Consider the following 6000-nt stretch of genomic DNA (forward strand, 5'->3'; position numbering starts at 1 on the left):
TCCTGGGAATAATTAAAGTGATCAGTAAACACTGCTGCAAGATGAGGCAAAAGGAGCTTTCTGCAGACGGATGGCGATGACCGTAAGCCTGTAAAAGGCAAATTCTCCCCTTAATTAGGGAATGGCATTGAGAAGGTGGCATATTACAAGGCTAGAATGGCACTGACTGTGACACATGAGGAAGGCTCCAGGCGTATGTGGTCACCATCCTTCAGGGATGCGAGCTGCCCAGCAGGGAGCTGGACTCCACTGCCGGAGAAACTGGCTGCACAGTGGGTTAACTAGCTAACAGGATAAGTGGCATATATTGTATTAAAGAGCTGAATAATTCTGTTAGCAGAGTGAGGGTTGTAGCTGAAGCACTGCCACTAATTAGGGCTAGATTTTCAAAGTGGTGCCTGGGATTATAGCCATAATTCTGTCAGTGACAGTTATGGAGCTTAAGTCTCTGTTTGCTCCTTTCACAATTCACCCCTTATGTCCCAGAGCACCCCGTGCTCCCAAGATGTGGAAGAAGTCAAGTGATGGGGAGAAAGGACACACTTATTCAGTCTGTGTTTATTTAGTCAATTTATTTTCCCCAAAGCAATTTCTTTTTAAATTCAGCACTAGGAGGAAATGGGAGTATTCACCCATTCGCATGTCTACTGAGGACTGTTCCCGCGCTGAAGAGGATGGCACAGTACAAAGCATGAACTTGGCATGATGTCTTATATTTTTTTACTGTGAAAAGACCCTTCACTGCTGAGCTGTGGAAAATGTAGGCCATTGCCCATTTGCTTAGAGAGTTGTCCTAACGTTAAGAGTTCAGTGAAATCAAGAGGACAACAGTAGAAGCCAACAGAACTAGATTAGGGGAGAATAAGTTTTTGAGGAACCCTTCTTGACACCTGTGCCATGTACACACAGGTCTGCTACAACAGTAGCTCAAAGCTGATTAAATTGACATCAGTGAAGCTGTGCAGAGTGAAAACCACTACTCTGTCCCTGTGTCAGGCTGGGGAGTTTTGGACTCGTCTGACAGCTCAGGTGAACTGAGGGATGCAAACATGTGAAAGGAGACATAGGATGAAGTATCAGCTTCTTTTGTTCCTGACTATTGAATTCAGGTTATTAACCTTATTTATTTTATTTTAAATCTGCAGACAAGTTTAGTGCTCTTGAAGAGCAGAGAACTGAAGCTTGAAGCAAGTGTAGTGCAGGCGGTTACTAGACAGCCTGTCTTTTCCCCCAGTTCTTTAGCTCTAACACATCTAACAATATTTTTTCTGTTTGCTGATGCAGAATTTGGGGCTGAGTTGAGGCTATTTTTCACCGGTGATTTGAATCAAGCACAGGTTACAGCCTTCTCTTTTTGCAATGTTCTTGTCTACTGCATTTCATCCTCTGAGCTGGTGTATGCAAACAGAAAATACTTTGATGCCTTACTTTTGTAGTTTCTAGTTTTCTTTCATTGTAGAATTCCATCTTCCATACAGGTTTAGTACTGCTTGGAAGTGTGAGCCCCTCTGAATACTTTGAGAAGTTCTTAGATCTGCCTTTTTAAAGAGAAGCTCTTGTGAATAGATAGTATGGTCCAGGCTAGAGCTTTGCCAGTTTACAGTACCTGACTATTTAGTCTTCATTAAATGTTACTGTAGTTACAATCTGTGCTGTCAGTGTAAAATATTCTAGGTTTTAATTAGCACCTTTTAAAATTGGAACTTGTTTGGATTGTGTATTAGCTCATGTCCATAATGTTCACCATATAAAAAGTCAACAAATAAAACAGCTGGTGCAGCACTGTTTCTAATGTCATTGCAGCTTCCTCTGTTTTAATGTAAGAAATACTGGCCTATGTGAGATAATTTATATCAGTTATGATCACTAAATGTTATAATTCTTTTGCAGCAGAAGCTACTGTTACAGAAGTCCTTCGGCTGTCAGTGAGGAGTAAGGTTTCTTAAACTGTATTTTCTTGAATTTATGGGAAAATAAAATTTTCTTAGCTTTGTTGAATCTCTGCGTGTGGCTGCTGGGGCCAAAAATGCCCTTCTGGAAGTAAAAGTATGTTGCAGAATGATAAGTCTAAGACATAACAGTGTTTTTCTGTTCCGTGTGTAGGAAAAGGAGTATGTGCTTGTATTTGTCAGCTGTGCATGTCTAGCTGTGGTAGAAGCATGTAATAAAATCCTATTAATCCTGTTTCTCATCAGCAGGACTTTTAGAATTAGGTTGGGCTGCACAATGTACAAACATGCTAAAAGTGACTTGGTGATGCAAAGCATGCTTTACCAGCACGCTCCACTATTACTGGTCACTGTGGTGCCCAAAAACAGATCTTCTAGTGCAGCACCAGGCAAACATGGTTACAGCTTCTTCTGGACCTGCATTCACACTGTACATGTGTCCAAAAGTATTTGCCTCGTCATAGCCTAGAGGTACGGGGAGTCTGAATAGGGGCACCTGCGGTGTGCCCTGTAGGCTGCTTTCAGGAGCAAGAGTGTTGTCCTTGTTACTCTTCCACATATGTAGGTAGAGTGGTGAAGTGTAAGGTATTTCAGAAGTTACTTTTAATTAGCTGTGAAGAGTCTCTGTTTCTTACCTTCTGCTTAGACCAATTTTTAGTGATACACTTGGAATTTTGCCTCAGCCAGAACTGACGGACTGTAGTACTTTGGGATTTCTCAAAAAAAATATTTTTTTTTTCATAGCTCATACCGTAGCTAAAGAGGGAGGAAGTCTTAAGGGCTCCATTTGCTAGTGAAGCCTGCCTCCTTTCTCATTCAGCGTCACATAACTTCCCTGCAGCATTTGCAGGAACTACTCGCAAGGAAAAGTAATACTAGGACAAGATTGTATTATTTATAGCTTTCGGTCATCTCCTTCTGTCTTCTTTTTTCTCTCTATGGAAAAAAATGAAAAGCTCTACCAAACATGGACCTTTTCCTGAGCTCAGCCAGTCCCAGGAGGCTTAGATCTGGCTTCAAGTACCTTCCCATGTTTCAGAGATAGCCATCACGGGCTCTGGAGGTTGTCTTTTGCTGTGCTTCAGAGGTTGGGAGAGACCAGGAGAATATCTTGTAGTGTGTATTTACTGGAGGATATTTTAAAGAAAGTACCAATACATCCCTAACTGCTTGAGTGCATGCACTCCCATCAGTGGCAATGACGCTGGCTTGAATACAAGCAAGGAAAGTGAAAGGAGGTTTGAATCTGGTTCAGGAAGCCTTTGGTTTTGTGAGAGATTCAGCTAGGGTTGAAGTTGCAGCTCACATCCCATCTCTTCATCTCTAGATATGACAGAACTGTGTAATAAAACCATATTCATCCTGTTTCATAACAGCAGGACCTGTAAAGTAATTAGGCTGGGCTGCACAATGTGCAAGCATGACATTGTAAACTAAAACTATTAAACTAATTCAGACTGAGCTCTCACTTCAAGGGCATAGAAGAGCACCAAGTTTTTGAAGGAAAATTACATTTGTTCCTTTTCATACTCATGACTTCAAGTCCATATGATGTCAAGTGACAAGATGAATGTTGTCTTTCTTTCAACTAACTATGTTTTAAGTGACAGTGGAGAAGATAGAGGGGTTTTTGCCTCCTGATGACTAAATTGAAGGTTTACTTACAGTGACAAAACTCCCAATATAATTATATTATAGTCACTAAAACCAGTCTGGATTTCTTTAATGATAAATGACAAGCAGGAAGAGTATGCCACACACGCTTACTTCCCCATCCCAGGCCTTGTGTCACTGATTCTCAGTAGATGCCGTGGCTGGAGAGCATTGGTGACCAGGCGCCCTCCTTTGCCCTGCCCTGCACCAAGTGCTCTTAGCCTTGCCCTCACTGCTGGGGGCAATCTGGTATTGCGTTAGAAAACAGTCAATCTGAACTGCAGCAAATAGCCTCTTTGGGGTTTTGTTTTGTTTGGGGGGGTTTTGTTGTTGTTTGTGGTTTTTGTGTTTGGTTTTTTTTTTCCTACAGAAAATCCCACTTTATGTCAGGAGACTTTTCTCATTATTTTTAAGTCCCTGTGATGTTCAGTTTGGTCCTGAAAACTTCCCTTCAGCTGGATGGCAGGGCAAACGTAATGAGAGCTGCTCAGGGCACTGAGGGGAGAAGCCTCGCGTGCTCTGCCTGGCACAGCGAGCTAAATCACAACGTGCTTCTGCTGTAGCTTTCCTTCCTCCCTTACCATTCCTTCTACCTCCTTGAAATGCCAATATTAAAGTAAAATCACTTTCCCTGATATCCTCCCTGGATATGTCCATGCATAATGACATGCCCTGCAGCACCTGAGAACCTGTATTGCAGGTGAGGTGCAACATACATGTGGGGAGAGCATCAGACCAGTGCCACCAGACCACTGGAGGACGAGGAACATGGGTTTGGGATGGCAGAGTTATACAAGAGGTGTTGGTCTCAGTTGGATGAAGTCTTTAATGGCGCATCCCAGGTCTCAGCCAAATGATAAGCGCCTCTCTCTCTTGGCCTTTCTGCCGTATGTTCCCTTTCTTGGCTGCCTTAACCAGAGTAAAATTGGAAAAGCTTCAAAAAAGTGTTGTGGTGTGTTTCAGATTGCTAGGGTTTATTGCTAGGCCTAGCATTTTGGTGTAGCGTTGCGTCTCGGAGAGTTACCCTGGGATAAACTACAGAGTCTATAATTCGTTTGCACAGCGGGCCTGGTTTCTAGGCCTCATGGTTGTGTGACTGAGGGGTGAGCACTCGACAAGATGATGTGGGGCACACCTGCTTCACAGAATAAATGGGTCCTTTAGGAGCAAATAAGTTTTTGTTGTTGTTGTTTCACTTCTGGGGCTGGATGTGTTATTCCTCTCTTCGTATAATGCCAAGCTTTGCCAGTGCAGGTTTGGCCACACTCGGGATGCTTTGCCTATGTCAGGATTTGCGACAGTACTCTAGTATAGCAGTCTCGAGGACATTTTGCTCATGTAGATATGGCCACAAAAGGGTCACTTAATAGCAACATATTTTTTAAGTTTTGAACAGGCCGGTATTTGCAGGACCCCATCAGATCTACCCCCGTTTGTTCAAAGCATAGACTGTTAAACTTTTCATACTGGTTTCATGGCAGATCTAAAAACCCTAGAGAAATGTTTATGGACCAGAAAAAAGCACTTGTTTTGCAAATGTGTGCATATCTAGGTCAGTTGGCCCAGTTAGTGTCCTGGACAAAATAATGAAAAGTTCGTACATAGTGAACATCAAAGAATAATGTGTAATAAATGTCAGGCAAAGAAATAGTATGAAAAATACATCTTGACAAGGAAATATTGTCGTTTCTTGGTGGGATCACAACTTCGGCTGGTAAAGGTTAATGAGTTCTTGTCATAAAATTCTCATAGTCACATATAATATTCTGATTTAAATATGTCTCCATCCAGAAATCAGCAGAGGCTTCAATAAATACATTGAAACCTGCTTAGCTGAGAAGCTCAAAGTGCAATTGCAACTCATCAGCTGTGATCCAGTAGGGATGTTTCTGCTGGGATTTGCTCATAGTCCCACTTTACTCAGTACCCTTTTTCCTATTTAAATAGTGTGTAAGAAACAAAATGATTATGACAAAAAGTCAAGTCCAACAGACCCCATTTTTTTTATAATGGTGTCTCGATTTGCCCTATGTATTTATGATCCAGGCCTCACTTCTGCCTTGACCTGCCAGCTGTGCTTGTTGGTTAGTCCCTGCTGGCCAGGGCTGCAGTGCACCCTTGCCCAGGCTTTGAACTCTGGGGGCAAAGAGCAGCTTGTTGTCTAACTTAAGCTTGAGTACACAATATTTAATATAGTGAGCAATGAGTCACAGCTGAGTGGGACTTCAGTTAGTGTTTCCTGGCAGAAATTGGAACTTCACTGTATAAACGTTCTTTTTCTTTTTTTGCCTGAAAGCTGAACGGCAAGAGTGGTGAGGAGCTGCTGCATCCCAGGAGCAGAGCAGCACTCTGTTTGACTCCAAAGTCAGTGGGAGGTAATAGTAGTAGCACCATATCC

At 42.4% G+C, this 6000-nt stretch overlaps 1 protein-coding gene across 1 annotated transcript in view; it reads left to right on the plus strand.

Annotated features, from left to right (window-relative positions):
- HECW1 (HECT, C2 and WW domain containing E3 ubiquitin protein ligase 1) overlaps window positions 1–6000 on the plus strand; it is a gene marked incomplete at its 5' end in the record, with an annotated part of 125589 nt that overhangs the window by 21814 nt on the left and 97775 nt on the right. The window lies entirely within an intron of this gene.

The sequence above is a fragment of the Pterocles gutturalis genome, unplaced genomic scaffold, assembly GCF_000699245.1.
Source record: "Pterocles gutturalis isolate BGI_N339 unplaced genomic scaffold, ASM69924v1 scaffold6306, whole genome shotgun sequence".
NCBI lineage: Eukaryota > Metazoa > Chordata > Aves > Pterocliformes > Pteroclidae > Pterocles > Pterocles gutturalis.